Below are 22,135 nucleotides of genomic sequence, written 5' to 3' on the forward strand. Positions count from 1 at the left end.
GAACACACGGAGCTAGTGCACACTTCCCCTGACTTTTACTGAAACTGGGTCTGGCTGTTTTAAACCCCCCCCCCCCCCAGCATAAGGGGGTTGCCCACTCTCTCCTTAATAGAACCTGAAAAATTCTCTAATTTCTGTAATTTATCTTTTTGTATTACGTTAGTACCTGCAGCCTACTTAGAATGGAGCCAGAGTAACAGACTGTTTCTACAGAACTTCCCTCTAAAGAGACAAAAAAACAAACAGATATGGATTAAAAGCTGTAGCCAATTGTTTGACTACAATTCAAAGTTTTTTTCAGAAATGTTTAAGAAATCAAATAACCAAACATAATTTCTAAAGAGTAGGAAATACAACCTAGATGGAGCTATGGTAAGATGGGTGCATTTAACTGGTTGGAAAACTGTTCCCAGAGAGTAGTTATCAATGATTCACAGTCATACTGGAACGCATAAGTAGGGTCCCAAGGGATCAATTCTGGGTCCAGTTCTGTTCAATATCTCCATAAATGTTTCGATAATGAGACAGAATACTGTGATAGGGTAACCCCACTCTTGGGTCCCGGTGCCCTGCCCAGTCCCTCCTTGGGTGATCTCAATCCTGCACTAGTAGTGCTTGGCAGGGTTCCAGCTCCGGTCTCTCAGCCACAAAGTCATCGGGGCCAGTGTCCCAAGGTCAGCCTGGGCTGCAAAAATAGGCCTTTCCAGCTCCCAACTGGTCTCTCAGGCTGACAGGAGAAGGAGGGGTAAACCCCCCGTTTTAGGGATCCTCTCCCCCTCCCCCCACTTACTTATCTCTGGCAATGTTGTTGCTATATCTTCCTAGGTCTGCTCTGGTCTCCTCTCACTCCACCTTCTCTCTCACTCTTCCCCTCTCTGCAAGGATCGTTATTCAAAATGATCTAGACAAATTGGAGAAATGGCCTGAGGTAAACAGGAGGAAGTTTAATAAGGACAAATGCAAAGTGCTCCACTTAGGAAGGAACAATCAGTTTCACACATACAGAATGGGAAGCGACTATCTAGGAAGGAGTACGGCAGAAAGGGATCTAGGGGTTATAGTGGACCACAAGCTAAATATGAGTCAACATTATGACGTTGTTGCAAAAAATGCAAACATGATTCTAGGATGCATTAACAGGTGTGTTGTGAGCAAGACACTAGAAGTCATTTTTCCGCTCTACTCTGCATTGATTAGGCCTCAGTTGGAGTATTGTGTCCAGTTCTGGGCACCACATTTCAAGAAAGATGTGGAAAAATTGGAGGTCTAGAGAAGAGCAACAAGAATGATTAAAGGTCTAGAGAACATGACCTATGAGGGAAGACTGAAAGAAATGGACTTAGTTTAGAAAAGAGAAGACAGAGGAGACATGATAGGAGTTTTCAAGTATCTAAAAAGGGTGTTGCAAGGAGGAGGAAGAAAAATTGTTCTCCTTGCTCTCTGAGGATAGAACAAGAAGCAATGGGCTTAAACTGCAGCAAGGGAGGTTTAGGTTGGACATTAGGAAAAACTTCCTGCCTGTCAGGGTGGTTAAACACTGGAATAAATTGCCTAGGAAGGTTCTGGAATCTCCATCTCTGGAGATATTTAAGAGTAGGTTAGATAAATGTCTATCAGGGATGGTCTAGAGGTTCTACATATTCGTGTCTCCTAGTTTGAAAGATGCCGACTGCAGAGTCCCTTACTCAGCTACTGAGTCTCATACATACATTCCTGAATATTATTCTGTTAAAATAGTATACAACAATACATCTGCTGTTGCCCCAGGAACAAATTTATTCATATACCTCATTGGAATATGGCTAAACTAACTATGCTTAATAATATCAGCTCAAATTAAGTTAGGCCAGATCTGGCTAATGTCTCCAAGGTCAACTGCGTACTCAATAATCCATATATGGTAGGCTGACGTGTAGTTGGCCAGACTGTTTTTTATAAACCTCCTTATCTTTTCTTTTTCCAAATAACTGGAGGTTTTATGACAGTGCACTGAGATATTCTGGCGTCTCCAGTCTTTTGGATGTACCATTAACAGCTTAAGTTGGTTAACATAATGAATTTCACTTTTTTTCTCCTCATAACCTAAATTTATACTCAGATGAGATCAGTTTTTTTCTAGGGATGTAACAGCGTAGCCAGCTCTCAAGCTCTTTTAAATGCAGAGCTGCAGAGGGAGTAGCTGCTGGGACGAAGTGAGAGCCAGGACTGAGCCAGTGTGCCTGCCTACCGGCTCTCAAGCTCCTTTAAACAAAGAGTCACTTATCAGTTAATTGTGTAACCGACAAAATTAGTCAGCTACACAATTACCGAATTACATGCTTCCTAACATCCCTAGTTTGTTCATGCGGAGTACTGAGATACTGGGGAGGCCATTTATGGCAACATAATTAATAGCAGCATCTACACTGACAGGGTGAGTCTAGACTGCAGAGTTTTTTTTTTTTTAAAAAACGGCTGTTTTTCCGAAAAAAATTCACTTACGTCCACACTGCTATTGCGTTCTTCCGAAAGAAAATTGAAAGAATGCAGGGGTTTTTCCGACATTGGTAAACCTCATTCTATGAGGAAGAATGCCTTTTCTGAAAGAGCTTTTTTGGGAAAAGACGTGTGTGGATGCGGAAGAGGGAGTTTTTTCGAAAGAAGAGGAAAGAGGAAAAAGCACAGGTGCCCTGGTGGTCACAGCTTAAATGAGAGATAGCGTCCATTCAATGTGGACGCTATCTTTTGAAAAAGCAGATCACTTTGGTAGCGTGAATGCTCTCTTTCGGAAGAAGTTTTTTCGGAAGATCTCTTCTGTAAAAGCTTGTTCCGAAAGAAACTTACAGTCTGGATGTACACACACTTCGTCGCTAACTTTGCCACAAAAAGCTCTATGCTTTTTGGAAAAAATACCAGAGTGGATATTATGGTGTTTATGACCAACCATAATATTAACATAGAACAGAGTCCAAAATTGATTTTTGCTGGAGCAAAAAAGTAAAAACAAAATATTCACATACAAAACAAACTTACAATTGAAGATGAATGATGCTTATTGTACTTATAACTGTACAAGAAAATATATCAAGAGCTTAAAGTTAAGACAATGCATTTTACAAAACAGTTAAACAAAATAATTAAACATTTAATTAGGAGTGTTACCTTTTATTTAAAAATAAGAATAATGGATAAATCACTTATTTGCCCACTTTGTTGTATTAAGTTAGGATTATTTACTTTAAGAACACTACGATATAGGAAAAAGACGACCCACATAAGGAACAAAAACTTTGTCGTCTAAAAAGTTAAAAGTCTCTTTAGTTGTTGCACTGCTGCAGTGTTAATTATTAATCTTACTGAATGTTTCTAGCTGAAACAAAAAAATAGGACTATGTAGCACTTTAAAGACTAACAAGATGGTTTATTAGGTGATGAGCTTTCATGGGCCAGACCCACTTCCTCAGATCAAATTGTGGAAGAAAATTGGCACGACCATATGTACACCGAAGGATACAATAAAAAAAATGAACACATATGAAAAGGACAAATCAAATTTCAGAACAGAAGGGGGATGAGGGGAGGAGGTAAATGTCTGTGAGCTAATGTTATTAGAGGTGATAATTGGGGAAGCTATCTTTGTAATGGGTAAGGTAATTAGGGTCCTTGTTAAGACCTAGGTGTAAAGTGTAAAATTTAAGCATGAATAACATTTCAGAGGATTCTCTTTCAAGTCTGGTGTGTGGAAGAAAACAAGCCTTCACTCTGTGTTGTGTTTAAGCAACAAGTAGCCAGAGGCAGTTTTATTACGAGCTGCCTCCACAGGCATTAAAAGGTCTTTGAAGCAGGATGCAGGTAATCAGGTTGTTGAGACAATGCCCTTTCTGGTTGAAATGGCAAGAAACTGTTTTTTCTTTGTGATTGTAGCGGGGTACACGTCCGCCACAGTGCCACCTACCGTCGGTTCTGGGAATTAGCTCGGCTGGCAGGTGGCGGGCTCCTTTTCAGACACTGCCCTCTGGCAGTGCCCACAACAGCCTCTACGCTTCCCCCCCCTTCCGGGGGGCTGGTTGGTTGTAGGTCGGTAGGCCTTTGGGAGGCGGTTCTTCCGCCCCAATGCAGTGGGCAGCTAGTCCACCCTACGGCCCTACTGTGCCTTAAAATAGTCCGAGTCTGTGAGTCTATTTCCAACCTAGTTTCAGGTCGGGCTGAGAGGCAATAGTTCAGGGGCCCGGCCTTGCTTCAGGTCCGGGCCACTGGGGAAGAAGTTCTCTGTATACTCAAGTCTCTAACTTGCAGTTATGGGCAGGGCAACAGTTCTAGTCCTGGCCCTTTAAGGTCCATTCCGGATCCCGGACAGGCACCAAAACGCCGTATGGAAGCCTAGGCCCTCAATCAGGGCGGGGTGGCAAAGCACAGGGTGCGAGCCCGGGCCCTCGAGCAGGGCGGGGCGGCAAAGCACAATAAGCTGAGCCCAGGCCCTTGGTACAGGGCGGGGCAGCTAATCACAATGAGCTGAGCCCAGGCTCTTGGTACAGGGCGGGGCAGCTAATCAAAAATGGCAGCCAGCCCCTAGTGCAAGGCGTGGCCGCAAACAAACACAAACTGCCGGCCCAGCCCTAGCTGAGGGTGGGCCAACCAACACAGTAAGCAAAGCCCGGCCCTAACTCAGGGCAGGGCAGCAAATGGCGGCCAGGCCCTAATGCAAGGCATGGCCGCAAACACACAGGTTTGTAGAAGCTCCTAGTTCAGGAGCTGGGCAGGTAGTGCACCTGCAGCAGTGGCGAGGGGGAGACTGCCACCCGGTTGGTGGCAGGGTGGCGTAGGGCCACCCAATCCACTGCGACCCGGCCCAGGGGCCCTGAATGCAGCAGTGCAGCTGCTACTGGCTCAGCAGGGACTCCAGCCCGCAACTTGCTGGCCTAGGGCTGCTCTCAGCCCGTGCTACCCCCTGGGCCACTCCTCGTCTCCCCCTTCGCAGGTACCTGTTTCTTCAGCAGGCTAGGGAGCCGAGGTCAGTGTCGTCCCAGCAGGGTCCGGGCGGCCTGATCCAGGCTTCAGTGGGTTGGAACCCTGCAACATCCAGCAGGTTCGCAAGGCCCCAGGTTCCCGGCCGGCATCGGGGTTTGAGCCGATCCACCGGCTCTGGCAAGCCCTCAGGGTCCCTGTCAGTCTGCAGATCCTCTAGCTTGGGCAGGACCTTAGGGTCTCCGGGTGTCCCCAGGCCTCGGGGCTTAAGCAGGACCTCCGTCTCAGGCAGGTCCTCAGGTTCACCAGGCACCAGCAGAGCCCCGGGTTCCTTTGAGACAGAGGGTAGCTCTGCTGGCTGGCTTGGCCAGGCCTCAGCAGCCCTGGCAGGGCAGTCTTCCGTGGCCGTGTGGAAAGCAGCTGTGGGTGGCCTCAGCCTCCAGGTCAGGGAGCTCAGGACAGGCCTCTGTCTCCCTCAGAGGCTGGGCCCCAACTGAGCTCTCAGCCAGGCTTTTTATAGTCCTAGCCCCGGCCCTTGCCTACTGCACCCAAAATGGCTTCCAGAAGGGTATTTTCTCCCTTCCGGTAGTGGGGGAGGTCTCCACCCCACTACAGTGATCCTGTCTAATATCTGTTTTGTGGGCATTGATTCTTTGGCGAAGTGTCTGAGACGTTTGTCCAATGTACATAGCAGATGGACATTGCCAGCACATGATGGCATAAATTATATTTCTGGATGAGCAGGAATATGTGTTCTTGATCTTACAACTCAATTGGTTAGGTCCAATAATGATATCAGCCGAGTGAATATATGGACAAAGCTGGTAACGGGGTTTGTTCCAGGGTTGGTGTTAGTGGGGTATGTCCTGTGGTTGTTGGTAAGAATCATCTTGAGGTTAGGTAGTTGTCTATAGGAGACTATGGGTCTGTCTCCCACAGCCTCTCGGAGGGTAGTATCCTGTTCCAGTATAGGTTGTAGTTTATTGAGAATGTGTTGGACGGGTTTAAGATGGGGGCTGTAAGTGATGACAAGCGGTGTTCTATTGTTGGTTTTCTTGGGTCTGTCTTGAAGTAGATGGTTTCTGGGTATTCGTCTGGCTCTTTCAATTTGTTTTTTATTTCCCCAGGTGGGTAGTTGAGGTTTATAAATGCTTTGTAGAGATCCTGAAGTTTCTGGTCTCTGTGAGTGGGATTAGAGCAGATGCAATTGTATCGAAGGGCTTAGCTATAGACGATGGATCGTATGGTGTGTTCTGGATGGGAGCTGGAGGCATGAAAGTAACTGTATGAGTCAGTGGGTTTTCTGAAGAGAGTAGTGTCTAATTTACCATTGGTGATTTGTATTGTGGTATCTAGGAAATGGATCTCTCGTGTAGAATGGTCCAGGCTGATATTGATGGTGGGGTGTAGGTTGTTAAAATCTCTGTGGAATGTCTTCAGTGTTTCTTGGCCATGGATCCAGATCATAAAGATGTCATCGATGTAGCGCAAGTAGAGAAGGGGTAAGAGGGGATGGGATCTGAGGAAATGTTGTTCTAAGTCAGCCATAAAGATGTTAGCGTATTGTGGGGCCATGCGTGTACCCATGGCTGTTCCGCTGATCTGGAGGTATAAGTTGTCCTCAAACTGGAAATAATTGTGGGTGAAAACAAAGTTACATAGGTCTGCTGTCAGATTGGCAGTGCTGTCCTCTGGGATAGTGTTTCTAATTGCTTGTATTCTGTCTTCATGTGGGATGTTGATGTATAGAGCTTCTACATCCATAGTAGCAAGGATGGTGTTATCAGGGAGGTTATCAATGTTTTGTAGTTTCCTTAGGAAGTCAGTAGTATCTTGTGTAGCTGAAACATAGTCCTGTATTTTGTTTCAGTTACACCAGACTAACACGGCTACATTTCTATCACTAGTAGTATCTTGGTGATAGCTGGGAGTGTGTTGGTTGGGTAGGGTTTGAGAAGAGAGTCTACATAGCTGGATAAACCAGTAGTGAGCGTGCAGATACCTGAGATGATGGGACGTCCGGGGTGTCCAGGTTTATGGATTTTGGGAAGCAGATAGAACAATCCTGGTCGGGGTTCAAAAGGTGTTTCTGTGTGGATTTGGTCTACACAGATTTCTAAATTGTTTACTCTAAGCATTTTAATTATTTTTGTTTTCTTTCCTGCTAGCTCTCTTTCTGTAACTATCATGTAAGGAGGAAGTAGTGTAGAATGGAGGAAAACATCAGTGAAGGGAAATTAATTGAGACTGTGAATGCATTTTAAAGAACAGGCAACTGCAGTGAGTTTGAGTTTAACAATGTGAGCCAAGTGAGTACTACAAGAGAAAATGAAAATGAGAGGCTTTGGAAGAAGATAGGACAAAGGAAAAACTTGACCCTTATGTAAAAATATTAGGGAAGGAAGGTTATATTATTAGCTCAGAGGACAGCAGGGTTTAGTGAAAGAGGGAGGAAGGAGAGGATTAAGAACCAGGACCTCTGGTTTTTATTGCCGCTGTTGGAAGAGAATGGGGCTTTCTACCCATTTCCACAGAACCTGAATTTGTTCCTCAAGTGCCTGTTGCTCCTTTCTGCACCCAAATGGATGATGGGGTTCCCTCCCTTGCTAGAGTTAACTGCTTCTGGGCCACTCAACACATTTAATATTTTTAGTTTTATCTTTCCCAATCTGACATCTGTCCCTCTTGCGGGCTGTACCCTGTAAATCTCCTCGCCTTCCCTTCTTTTTTGTGAACTGCAAGCAGAAGTGCTATCTGCAGTTTCCTATATTCTCCACTGGCTTTTTTAAATTTCTTATTTGATTCTTTTAGTTCCTTGATTTGTTTCCTTGTTTAACTTTTACTTCACATAATGAAGCCCAGGGTTGTTTAGTGCTTTATGTCCTGCTCCCATATTTAGGTGCATATTTTCTTACAAAAGAAGTGAGAGAGTCTTTAATATTTTTTGGCCACCATTACTCTTAATTTGTGGGATTTGGTGTTAGCCTTTGCTGTATCTGGGCATTTTGCCCAGAAAATGTTTCACTGCAATATATTCTTAAAGTATGGCTCTATGCCCAGGAAAGCAGTTTGCTTTTATTACTTTTGGTTAACCAGTTATTTAAGGCATTTCACTAAAGCAGCACTTATAGATTTCCCCTGTGCCCAGGCTAGCCTGCTACATGTGTACTTAGGATCCATAACCTCTAAAGTCCAACCTCTATATTAGAGGTGGCCAAACAGACTGAGACCCTCCAAGTCTCCAATCTTCAGAAGATCGAGAGCCCTTAGCCCCACTAAAGGGCAGAAACTCCCCCTATACACACATCTAGTATAAACTTTAAAAACAACAAATAATCTGGTAGCACTTTATAGACTAACAAAACATGTAGATGGTACCATGAGCTTTCGTGGGCACAGCCCAATGAAGAAATGGGCTGTGCCCATGAAAGCTCATGGTACCATCTACATGTTTTGTTAGTCTACGAAGTGCTACCAGACCATCTGTTGTTTTTTAAGTTTATCCTGTACAGACTAACTTGGCTACCCCCTGAAGGTTTTGACACATCTAGGAGTCATATAATTGGGAGCTGGGCCTCCGCAAGCTATACTTTGACTGTAAAAGAGCCACAGTTTGGCCACACCAGCTCTATATTTACTATCCATATTCCAGATGGCCAGTTTGAAACTGTGTCAAATTGGTTTGACTAATATGAGCAAATGGCTCAGGGGCACAGCGAGGGGACAGCGGGGGGGGGGGGGGGCGGCAGTTCCCCCCAGCGCCATGCTAGGGGGGCACCAATTTAGTCCCCCTTTGCTCCCCTGTCATCCCTTGGCTCGCCTTCCCCTCCTCCACCCACCACCCATGGCTGGAACCTCCTCCCCACATCTTCACCCCCAGCCTACCCCCTCCGTCTCTGTCAGCAGGTTAGTGTGTGCGGGGGATCGGTCCCAAACTGGAAGAAGTGGGGTAAGACACAGTGCAAGCTCCCCCTTCCCTTCCAGGGTTGGGCTCAGCCATGCGCCAGGTTCGGGGCCACGCCACACGGTGAGGAGGAGGACACAAATTTTTGCTTTTGCCCCTAGGCGTAGAACACTCTTGCTATGCCTCTGAAATGGCTCCTGGCTGGCTCACCAATTGAGCAAAAAATTGTCTGTGCTCACCAGTTCATTCTTAAAATTGTTCAAGAGACCAAATAACCAAACATGTTTAAAAATAAAACATGGAAAAGAAACAGATACCTTCCTTCTAGAAAGCAACCGTTCAGTGTTCTCCACACACAAAAGAGCCTATGCTTAATACATGTGTTTACAAACAGACCCAAAAAGATGGGGAAAGGGATAGACATAAAAGCAGAGTCAGAGTGATAAGTCCTAGTTCCCCTATGGAGTCACCATTGGGAAAGTACAGTGACCATTGGGAAAGTAGGAGTGGCTCCAACTATGTCCCACCTGTGCCCTATCTTATCTTCTTCCCTCAAAATTGCAATACCTGCTGAGGCTGCTCTTTCTATTTGCTCCTGCCAACTAGAATTTCTCTAGCACTTAGGGATGACTTCTCTGTGGAATTTCTTCTGTCTCCAAGTCCATATGGCTATGGGGAAGTGGGATACCCTACATTAGGGCTACCCAACTTTGGAATCCCCATGGACCCAATGATACTCTCAGCACATGCCGAGGGCCAGAACTTAAGTGTGGTTGCATATACATGCAAATATATGCAAATAGCTTCTTTCACACTGATAGGCATAAACTTCCAACACTCCTGTCACCTGAAGAAGTGGATTGTGCCAACAAAAGCTCATGATATCATCTACATGTTGTGTGTCTATAAGGTGCTAGAGTATTTGTTGTTTTAAGTTTTTCCTGTTACAGACTAGGCTACCCCTCTGAAGCTTTTGAACAAAGATTAAGGCAAGACTACACAACACAGTCCCCATTTAAGTCATAAAATGTCCATCTTTAAACAAAGGAAGAAGGACAATCCAGGGAACTACAGACGAGTCAGCCTTACCTCAGTCCCCAGAAAAATCATGAAGGGGATCCTCAAGGAATCCATTCTGAATACTTAGAAGAGGGGAACGTGATCAGGAATAGTCAACATGGATTCAGCAAGGGCAAGTCATGCCTGACCAATCTGATTAGCTTCTATGATGAGGTAACTGGCTCTGTGGATATGGGGAAGTCAGTGGATGTGATATACCTTGACTTTAGCAAAGCTTTTGATACCGTCTCCCACAATATTCTTGCCAGTAAGTTAAGGAACTATGGATTGGATAAATGGACTGTAAGATAGATAGAAAGCTGGCTAGACTGTCGGGCCCAACGGGTAGTGATTAATGGCTTGATGTCAGGCTGGTGGTCAGTTTCCAGCGGAGTGTCCCAAGGATCAGTTCTAGGGCTGGGTTTGTTCAACATCTTTACTAATGACCTGGATGAAGGGATGGATTGCACCCTCAGCAAGTTTGCAGATGACACTAAGCAAGGGGGGAGAGGTAGATACACTGGAGGGCAGGCATAGGGTCCAGAGTGACGTAGAGAGGATTGGGCCAAAAGAAAACTGATGAGGTTCAACAAGGACAAGTGCAGAATCCTGCACTTGGGAGGGAAGAATCCCAAGTATTGTTATAAGCTGGAGACCGACTGGCTAAGTACCAGTTCTGCAGAAAAGGACCTGGGGATTCCAGTGGATGAGAAGCTGGATATGAGTCAACAGTGTGCCCTTGTAGCCAAGAAGGTGAATGGAATATTAGGTTGCATTAGGAGGAGCACTGCCAGCAGATCTAGAGAAGTGATTATTCCCCTTTATTCGGCTCTGGTGAGGCCAGATCTGGAGTATTGTGTCCAGTTCTGGGCCCCCCACTATAGAAAGGATGTGGACGCATTGGAGAGGGTTCAGTGGAGGGTGACCAAAATGATTAGGGGGCTGGAGCACATGACCTATGAGGAGAGTCTGAGGGATTTGGGTTTGTTTAGTCTGCAGAAGAGAAGAGTGAGAGAGGGGATTTGATAGCAGCCTTCAACTTCCTGAAGGGAGGTTCCAAAGAGGATGGAGAGAGGCTGTTCTCAGTAGTGACGGATGGCAGAACAAGGAGCAATGGTCTCAAGTTGCAGTGGGGGAGGTCTAGGTTGGATATTAGGAAAAACTATTTCACTAGGAGGGTGGTGAAGTACTGGAATGTGTTCCCTAGCAAGGGGGTGGTATCTCCATCTCTAGAGGTTTTTAAGTCTTGGCTTGACTAAGTCCTGGCTGGGTTGATTTAGTTGGGATTAGTCCAGCTTTGGACAGGGGGCTGGGCTTGATGACTTCCTGAGGTTCTTCCAGCTCTATGATTCTAAGTCAGTTCTACTGATATTAATAAAAAAGTTCTACTGATATTAATAAAAAATATTAATAAATTAATATTTATCCAATTTCCACCCCTATGACAGCACTTGTAATGAGCAATGACAGTCCAAGAATTGAACTATTAAAATGCATGTCAACAAGAAACCATTATATTGACTACTTTTTTGTGTTGACTCCCACCCACGGGCTGCAAACAAATAAGCTGCAAGCTGCATGAGGCCCCTGGGCCACATGCTGAGTATCCCTTCCCTACATGAATCTTACTCTCCATGAAGGAGAGTGGGACATATCATTACATATTTCCAGGTAATTAAGACATCATGGCACTCTCATCATCGCTTTAGTGCCACTTCTAAATTGTTCAGAGAGCTTGTAGAATCATAGAATAATTCAAACCATTCCCTCTCCACAGAAGCCAAGTACCTTACTGAAGAGGAATGAGAAATTAGAATGCTGAAATCATTATCTTATTACAATTATCAAAATCAGAAGTATACCTATTAGTTAAAAAATCCCACGCAAAATAGACCAAGTACTTCAGAATTCTACAGGCTTTGAAAGCCAGTGCCATTTAACTAAGCCAGAAACTGGATGTACTCGTCAAATTTATATAACTCATAGTTATGAATAAGGAAGATAAGTATCGGGTTACTGACTAATCGAGTAGTCGATGCATTTTGCATCAACTATTTGATTAGTTGATAGGGTGCCTCTGGCTTTGAATAGTAATACAAGATACATCATGGCTCAGTAGCAAGGAAGAATGGAGTAAGAGCAATTTGCAGCAGAAACATTGTAGAATAAACTTAAAAAACAATAAATAGTCTGGTAGCACGTTAAAGACTAATAACATGTAGATGGTATCATGAGCTTTTGTGGGTACAGTGCATTAGAAGGGTTTAAGTTGTGGACTGTAGGTAATGACAAGTGGAATTCTGTTATTTTCTCTTTTGGGTTGTCTTGAAGTAGTTCATGTCTGGGTACTTTTTTGGCTCTGTCAATCTGTTTTTTCACTTCTCCAGGTGGGTATTTCAGATTTAGAAATGCTCTATATAGATCCTGTAGGTCAGTGGTCTCCAACCTTTTCACACCCAAGATCACTTTTTAAATGACAGAACAAGCCAAGATCTACTGCCCCACCCCTTCCTGGAAGCCCCACCCTCTCTATTCTCCTCCTCTCCATCACTTGCTATCCCCAACCCTTATACTGCTGCTTTTCCCCCCCAATTCTTCTGTAGGAAGAGGTTTTTCCAACATTTGGCCTGTCTAGACTGGACCAAATGTTAAAAAAAAAAAAAAAAAAAACCCTTCTTTTGGAAGCTCCCTTATTCTTTGTGGAAAGAGGAATATAGGGGTGACCGAAAGATCATGTTTTCTCTTCCACTAAAAGAAGCGGAAGAATAAACGCATCCTTGGATGCAGAAAAGTTTTTCTAGGGTATCTCCAGAATCCTGTAAAACTCCTGGGCTACATCTAGACTGGCATGATTTTCCACAAATGCTTTTAATGGAAAAGTTTTCCGTTAAAAGCATTTGCAGAAAAGAGCGTCTAGATTGGCACGGACGCTTTTCCGCAAAAGCACTTTGGATGTTTCTGGAATCAGAAATGAAGCTATCTTACAGTCAGCCAAAGCCCATGGCCTATTGTTGTCAATGAACCCGTGGTAAAGAGGAAGGTATACTTAAGTACTTATAAAAACAGTGACAACACATCCCAGATTAGATCTTTTTTTTCCTCAGGAAGTAAGTAAAGAATGTGAGACTACAAATAATTCTAGGAAAACAGATTACAGAGCAGTGTAGATTGGTTCTAGTGGAAGGCATAGAATAAAGGATAAAATGGAGGAGGCTTGTGAATAGCGAAGTTAGTCTGAGATTTAGGAATGGGATAGGACAAGGACCAGACCAACTACCATGATGCCAATGAGCATTGGCAGACCATCCAACCATACTGTAGAAAGATTAAAAGAAGCCGGTAGCCAAACAAAGGCAAGGAAATTTTCGTGACAAGTCAATGTGGTGGTGGTCAAATGTTGTATAGGGCAGGAAAAGTTTAAGCTATGGCAGAAAATAAAAATTACGTACAGTCATGAGGAATATAAGATAGTAAAAAAATGTCAAAAAAGCAGTTGCAGAAGCTAAACATCAGGCACTTAAAGCCTTACATTCAGGACTACTTTTAAAGGAAGGAAGAAAAAAGGAGCATACAAAGTAGCCAAGATTAGGCAAAGCAGCACAGAGGACTTGGAAGCTATGAAGTCGGTTAAAGATGGAAATAGAAGAGTACTGGTGGAAGACTTCAAAATTATGAGATATCAGCAGTTTTATAAGAAACTATTCATAGACTGATTTTGAAGAAAACAAAACAAAACAAAAAAAAAAACAACCACCATCATGATCATCTTCAGTAATTTTCATGGTATAACTTGAATATCTGAATGTAGAAAAAATGGCAGTTGTGAATTACACCTCAAGAAGGCCAGAATATGATTTCTGAATATATTCTGCACCAAGAAAATGGAGTTAGCAGCAGATTTGGATGTCATAAGAACTTCCAGGATCAAGTGCAGCTGTTTTCTAAACTCAATGACAGCACAAACTCTAGGCCAAGTAAAGCAATCACAAACTAAGCCAAACTTTAAAAACTTGGATTTGGTGCAGTTTGATGTTCATGTTGAAATATGAATGGACTGATAATTGCTCAACATCTCATTACTGTGTTGTCCTATTATTACTAAGAGTACGTAGTAATTATATCTGGAAAAATCATGATTACGGTGAAGTTTTACAATTATTTAGAAACAAATATTGAATACAAATAAGTGTCTGAAGCTGTCTGCATGGACACTAGATGTCAATGGAGAGGCATGTCTAAGCAAGCTGTACAAGTGCATTAGTTAGAAGTACATTGTTTCCTCCTTTTTCTAATGTGAATTTAATACTGCTAAAATAATGAGGAGTCCTGTGGCACCTTAGAGACTAACAGATTTATTAGGGCATAAGCTTTTGTGGGCAAAACACACTTCATCAGACGAATTGGAATGGAAGTAACAGAGGCAGGGGTATATATAAAGATGAAGTTGCTTGTGTTAATGAGGTTAAACAAGTCAGTGTACAAGTGCCTTATTCATAGTATCTGATGTGGAGATGTGAATATCCAGGGAGGGGAAATTGCCTTTGTAGAGTGTTAACCAGTTGAGATCCTTGTTCAGTCAAACTCAGTACTATCAATTTAGGATTGAAACCTTTTCTTTGGCATTGAAAATATATGCTTTTTTGTCATCTGTGCACAGCTATTCCTACACATTATGACCTATACGCAAAGGTTTAATTCTGTAAACCCTCTCTGTACAGAATTCCAACTGACTTCAGTGGAACTTCTTTACTGGAAGAACCCTAAGAAGCTTCTTTCACGTGGAATCTATGGGTATGTCTACACTATACTAAAGAGCACAGCACCGCCAGGTCAGCAGGGTTATAAATTGCAGTATAAAGGTCTAAGCACGATTCAAAGTCAAAAGGTGGAGAGTCGCAGAACCACACTCCTGCCTGAGCATCCTGTGTCTGAGGCAGGTGTCCTGGGCTCTAACACTTGGTGCCACAGGTTTATTTGATTGCAGTGTAGACATAACCTGTGTTTTACCGCTGTTGAACAGATTATTAAAATCATGCCCAATGTAACTTATGATAATATAATATACCTATCTCACAGAATAGAAGGGACGGTCATTGAGTCCAGTACCCTGCCCTCACAGCAAGACCAAGTACCATCCCTAACAAATTTGCCCCAGATCCCTAAATGGCCCGTCAAGGATTGATCTCACAACCCTGGGTTTAGCAGGCCAATGCTCAAACCACTGAGCTGAGCTATCCCTCCCCACTACAGGACTTGGTTTCTGACAGATTGGATGGTATATTTTAGCACAGGCTCTCCTAAAGGGTTTTCACCTTTTTGGCTCTTTGAAGTTTTTCCTCTGTGATATTATTTGTAGGTCACATGAGGCCCTAACACAAACTCCAAGGCTATGTCTACACTGGTGAGATCTTGCACAAGAGCTATGCAAATGAGGCTAAGCGTGGAATATTGCCGAGCCTCGTTTGCATATCTAATGAGCCACCATTTTGCAGAAGAGGCTCTTGCGCAAGAAAGAGCTATCTACACTGCCCCTTCTTGCACAAGAAAAACCCTCTTGTGCAATGCCGTTATTCCTAAAAATAATCAACATAACAGCATTGCGCAAGAGGGTTTTTCTTGCACAAGAAAGGGCAGCGTAGACAGCTCCTTCTTGTGCAAGAGCCTCTTCCGCAAAAATGGCGGCTCATTAGATATGCAAATGAGGCTTGGCGATATTCCATGCTTAGCCTCATTTGCATAGCTCTGGCACAAGATCATGCGCCAGTGTAGACATAGCCCAAGATTTTTATTTTTAGACCTGGGCAGCAGCCAGCAAAACCCTAACTGAATGTGGCACTTGTTACAAGTTAAAAATGTAACCATGTAACATTAAAAAATTGTAATGATTACAAGTGCTGTGGGCTCTGCAGTATAAAGTTATATGGCAGAGCCCTCAGTGCAGCCGGCTCGCTGGAAACGGAGCATGCAGCAGGTATGTGCCAAGAGCTGGCTAAACGCTGGGGAGCCAGCTTTACCACAGGCTCTGCAGTATAAGTTTATTCTGCAGAGCCCACAGCATGGAGGGACAGCCAGCTCCCTAGAAGCATAATGGAAACCAATAAGCTGATTCTTATTGGTTAACCATTTAAACGTTTACATCCTTAGTTACAAGACCACAGGTTTTGAGATTACGTTCTCTGTTCAAAGAATTGTAGATATAACCAATAGAGTCAGTGTTAGCTGTATGAACAATCGGTTGAATCTATGAAACCCTGGGATTCCTATTCAGTAGTATAGATTTCCCACCCAATTTGTCAACAGTTTGAGATTATCACTGAATGCAGAAGAATGTCTTGCCAACAATTATTCAAGACATCTTCATATAGAGCAGTGTTTCTCAACTTTTTTTTATAAAGTAACCCCTTTCCAAAAAAAATAAATTATAAGTATCCCCTAAAAAAATGTACCCCCAGTTCCTACAGTTTTCAGAGACAATTTTTTTCTACCATTGCGACACATTTGTTTAAACAATTTAATTGTAGCCAGGCAGGCAATGAAATTTTTGGGTGTAAAAAGTAGAAAAATAATAAAGCACTATAAAACTTAAAACAAAAATTCAGTTCTCCAAATTTCTGTTGTGTTGACGTACCCCCAGACTTCTCTCGAGTACTCCTAAGGGTACTCGTACCACTGGTTGAGAAACACTGATATAGAAAATTGGTTTAATTCAGCCTTGATGTAAGTGATGTACCTATTGATTTTCAATGACATTACACTGGTTATGCCCAATGGCGGAATTTTACCCTAGAATCTAATATAGGACATAACTGCATTGCAATTAAAAACCCACAGCTGGCCCATGCCAGCTGACTTGAACGAAGGAGCTTTTTAATTTTGGTATCATTGTTCAGATTCAAACTGGAGTCCGAGTCAGTTGATATGGGCCATTTCCAGATGTTTAACTGCAATGTAAATTCCCTTAATTGGAATGGTGAGTTACTGGTGATACAGAATTCTGTATCAATTTCATTTAGCTTTACAACAGATGTGCAAACTCATTGAGATAGTTTTAATAAAAGCTTGTTGGAAAGATTTTTTGAAATAATGTTATTTTCTGCCAAGTGCAAATTGATTCATTCAGTTAGGTGGCATCAAACCCTCAGTCACTATGACTTTCTTAGCACTCCTACTAAAAAGAAAACAAACAAAAGCAGTTTTATCCTGTATATCATATTGAAGAATCTTTGCATCCTGGTTGCTAAGTCCAGCTCATTCTCTTTTCTTGTTAAGATTATTCAATCTGCCAGAAAGAGTACAGAAGGTTTTGTCTTCAGTTTCTACAATGTTATTATAGGGCATAAACACATCTCCAGTCACGTAACAAAGAAGTAGGACTGGACAGACTGTAGACATGCAGTAAACTGAAAGCGTCTGCAGCCACAGCCAGAAAAAACCAGCAGGCATCTAGTCACAGGGAATTGGCACCAAGCAAGTCTTATTACTAGCTCACGGTCACAATGTTTTGAGCATTCTGACTCATTCTGTCAACATATTTTGCAAACTTATTGATCTAGCCTTTATGCTATTTATGTTACCTTAGATTATCTTAATTAGAATAACACTGTGAGAGGGAAATCACCCCCTTCCCCCTGCAAATGTTACTATCTACTCAGTTTAAGTGATCTAGGCCCTGACTTGACTGGATGGCTCAGGGAGAAGGTCAGTATGCAAGGGCAGCATTTGGCTTTTGATAGACCGCTCTCTCCCGATCTTTATTTTTGTAGCATACCACTGGCAAGTGCTCCTTTAAAGATAGCTTGCAAGAACTTTATTCACACAGTTACAAACCCAGCATCCCTTAAACAACCAGAAATTTTATTTTGTAATATCAATCAGTAGAACACCTAGTTTCCCTATTCACCTGATGTTACATTGGATTGCAGACGGTTAGCTGAAGTTAGAGCCACCAAGTTAAGCACAAGAGAAATTAGGTGTTTTGTATAACATTTGTGTTGCTGTGCTGAGATCAGTGCTGACACCACTATTAAATACAACAAATTATGGGAAGTAGCTATGTAAAGAAATTTATTTATTTCCCCTCTAAAGCAACAATCTGGAAGACTAATCTGATTATTTTTCCAAGTAAAATGTAATATGGATTACTTTGCCACTTTCCTTGCAACCCTGTTGCTCCTGCTAGAACCCTGAGCAATGCTGTTTTCGTATGCAACTCTTATTACTGTCTCTGTAAATCTGCATACAAAGCACAAGAGTTTGGTGAGGATAATAGGTAGGGGGAGATGTCAACATTTGGGGGCTGCAAAGTAGGAGTAACAGATATAACCAAAAGTTACCAGGCAGCAAGGGAGATCAGAAAAATATTACTCTAAAAATGGTTTTAGATGGGGTACTATGGACAACAGCATCATTATCTACACAACTCTGCCTTATTTCATCCTGTGCTGAATAAAACAGGGATCCTGTGGGAAAAAAGAAGAATGTAATTATGCAATTAGAATGGGGGCAGAAATTAGTTGCAGACAGGCATTTTCTAACTTCTGAGTTCTTGACTTTTCACCCTCAGCATTCTTTTGATAAAGGGATTTTTCTAATAAAAAAATACTGTACAGCTAGAGACATGGCATAGATTACCATCCGCTATAAATATGCACAGAATGAACAATATTACACATGAAGTTCACTTAAAAGGGACAAGTCTCTTGCACAAACTTGTTATCAGTTCTCATACCCACAAAAAATATGAACATACTAAATGAACACTGGGATAAAATAGTTTTGAAACGTACTTTATGTGTCCTTGGAAGCTCCTCTGCGTTCATTGACCTTCAGACAGAAACTAAACAGAGCCCCAGTGTTTATATGTTAGTCTCCTTTACAGCACATCTTCCTCCCTCGAGTTTAGTTGCTGTGTATGGACATATAAACATCAGGAGACTAATACAACAAAGCTCCTTAGAGCCTTACTAGTATTTACTGGTAACACTTTTTATATAAGTAACCAGAGCTATACACACATGGACAAATGAGAAAATTATCAACAAATATTCAAAACTGGTGCAAGGGATAGCCAGGTAGCTGGCTGCTACACAAGAGACTTGGAAATACAAGTAACTTTACTCCCTGGCTGCTGCAGACTCCCCTTTTTCCTCTGTCCTTACTTGCTAAGGTTTCTTTTTAAAAGTGCATACTGCCTTTACTGAGACCTGCTTATACTAACACTCCTAGCACCCACAGGCCAAAAGAGATAAGAACTTGTCAGAAGCCTCATTTACCTCTGCAGGATACGGCAGTGAAGTTGAGTCTTTTCTTATCAATCAAAGCCATTTTCCTTGAAGTATTACATTATGAGTAGAGGCACAGAGACACTGGGCTGGCACAATATGTTCTGGTAACAAACCACAGATAAGGTGGTGGAGCTGGGATGAGATGTGGCAACCACGATAAACTATCTTCCAATAAAAGTACATTGCTGCTAGTAGGTGTGTCTGCCATAGAGTGTAGGGAAACAGTTTAATTCTGTGTCTTCAGAGAGATTTGCTATATTGCATTTAAAGGTGCGCTCTCATATTTTTATTTCATTTATATTGATATAAAAACAAGCTTACCCCAAATCAAATTATGAAAGCAGCACTACAATGAACATCTTGTAACAGACTCTCAAAGGGCTGTATTAGTCTGTATCTGCAGAAACAATGAGTTCTGTGGCACCTTAGAGATTAACAGATTTATTAGGGTATAAGCTTTCATGGGTAAAACTCACTTAATCAAATCTGTTAGTCTCTAGGGCTACGTCTACACTGCAAGGTTTTTGCGCAAGAAGTCTTTTGCAGAAAAGTTCTTGTGCAAAATCTCCTTGCACAAAAACACGTCCACACCTCAAGGCACATTGCAAAAGTGATGTGCTTTTGCGCAAGAGAGCATCCACACTGTATAGATGCTCTTGCGCAAGAATGCTCTGATGGCCATTCTGTGAATGGCCATCAGAGCACCTGTGCTTTTTCCCATAGGTGTTTCTTGTACACAGGAGCGATCCGAGGCCGGCTGCGGCAGCTGGTGCCCCAGGTGGAAAGCGCGATTGGCGCCCCCGCCTACACGGCCGTCAATGGCCATGACGTAATCATGGGGCGCCCTGACACCCCGTGACGTCATCATTGGGTGCCCGGGCCGGCGGCGCCCTAGGCAACTGCCTAGTTTGCCTAGGCTCACAGGCCGCCCCTGCTTGTGAAAGAAACCCCTCTGGAGTGGCCACACTTGCCTTTTTGAGCAATAGCTGTAGTGCAAAAGGGAGTTATGCCTTGTAGAAGCAGGCTTATCTACACCGGCGGCAGCCCTCTGTTCTGCCATTTTACTGCTGATTTACTTGTGCAAAAGTGCATTCGAGGTGTGGATGCTCTATAGGTTTTTGCGCAAAAATGATCATTTTTGCGCAAAAACGATCATTTTTGTGCAAAAACCTTGCAGTGTAGACATAGTTTAGGGGTATGTATACGCAAGAGGGCTGAAAGTGAATTAAGCTATGCAACTTCACCTATGTCAATTGCGTAGCTTAAATCAAAATAGCTTAACTTGGCTTTAGGCACTGTCAACAGAGCAGGAAGCCAAAGGAAGAACACTTCTCCTTCGACTTCCCTTACTCCTTGTAAAATGAGGGTTACTGGAGTCGGAGTAAGAAGTCCTCCAGCTCAACACTATTTCAAAATTCAGCCACAACCCCAGAATACCTGGATGTTTCTGGTAAAAATATGACAAACTAGAGGATTTACCGGGCATTGCTTTGGTCATTTAGGTGAATATTTTTGTTTTTCTTCATTTAAATCATTGCTCTGGGGTGGGGCTGGGAATAAGGGACTTAATATTCAGACTGCCCTGGGGAGAGAGGACAACACCAGCCTGCTCTCACTGCAAGACCGTGGGGCCAGGTAAGACATGCCTGGCCATGGCTGGTGCAGCTGTAGCAGGCACAGCTGGAGGAGGGGTACATGTCCCCGAGCTGGGGGCAGACAGACAGACACACAAAGCTCTCAAATATACAGTAGATAGCTGTCCCTTTCTTCACTCCTGCCCCTTGCTGGCTCAATGGGATTATAGCTGTCCCAGACCCCATCTCTGGCTCCGTGCTGCCCACTCTCATGATCATTACATAGTATAACTGTCCGGCTACCAGAGCCATTTCCATTTCCATGTTATGAGAAACAATCACATTCCAGACACATCCCATTGACACAAGAACGGCTATACTGGGTCAGACCAAAAGTCTATCTAGCCTAGTATCTTGTCTGCCAACAGTGGCCAATGACAGGTGCCCCAGAGGGAGGGAACACAGCAGGTAATCCTCATGTGATCCCTCTCTTGTCATCCATTTCCAGACAAAGAGAGGCTAGGCACACCATTCCTACTTATCCTGGCTAATAGCTATTGATGGACCTAACCTCCATCAATCTATCTAGCTCTTTTTTGAACCCTGTTAAAGTCCTAATCTTCACCACATCCTCTGGCAAGGATTTCTACTAGTTGACTGTGCGCTTAGTGAAGAAAAACTTCCTTTTATTTATTTTAAACCTGCTGCCCATTCATTTCATTTAGTGACCCCTAGTTCTTATATTATGGGAATAAGTAAAATCACTTTTCCTTATTACCTTTTTCTACACCAGTCATGATTTTATAGACCTCTATCATGCCCTCCCCCTCAGTCTCCTCTTTTCTAAGCCAAAAAGTCCAAGACTTTTTAATCTCTCTCCATATGGGACCTGTTCCAAACCCCTAAACATTTGTGTTGCCCTTTTCTGAACCTTTTCCAATAACAAGATATCTTTTTTGAGATGAGGCAACCACATCTGTACACAGTATTCAAGATGTGGGCGTACCATGATTTTATATAGAGGCAATGAGATGTTTGTGTCTTATTCTCTATCCCTTTTTTAATGATGCCTAACATGCTGTTTGCTTTTTTGACTGCCGCTGCACACTGAGTGGGTGTTTTCAGAGAACTATCTACAATGAATCCTCTCTCTATCCACAAGATCTCTCTCGAGTAGTTGTAGCTAAATTAGTCCCCATCATATTGTATGTATAGCTGGTATTATTTTTTCCCCAAAGCGCATTACTTTGCATTTATCAACATTAAATTTCATTTGCCATGTTGTTGCCCAATCACTTAAGGGGTGTCTAGACTACATGCCTCTGCTGACAGAGGCATGTAAATTAGACTACTTGACATAGTCAATGAAG

At 42.9% G+C, this 22,135-nt stretch overlaps 1 long non-coding RNA gene across 4 annotated transcripts in view; it reads right to left on the minus strand.

The window, feature by feature from the left end:
• Positions 1 to 22,135, minus strand: part of LOC112545292 (uncharacterized) — a 61,933-nt gene extending 39,798 nt beyond the window's left edge. For 2 of the 4 annotated variants that reach the window (XR_012906407.1, XR_012906409.1), the window contains exons 1-3: positions 19,180 to 22,135; positions 18,694 to 18,812; positions 791 to 901 (exon numbers count right to left, since the gene is read on the minus strand). This is a non-coding gene — a long non-coding RNA (uncharacterized LOC112545292). The remainder of the gene's footprint in view (positions 1 to 790; positions 902 to 18,693; positions 18,813 to 19,179) is intronic. The other 2 variants (XR_012906408.1, XR_012906410.1) reach the window with 2 other exon arrangements.

Source organism: Pelodiscus sinensis, chromosome 11 (assembly GCF_049634645.1).
Source record: "Pelodiscus sinensis isolate JC-2024 chromosome 11, ASM4963464v1, whole genome shotgun sequence".
Lineage (NCBI taxonomy): Eukaryota > Metazoa > Chordata > Testudines > Trionychidae > Pelodiscus > Pelodiscus sinensis.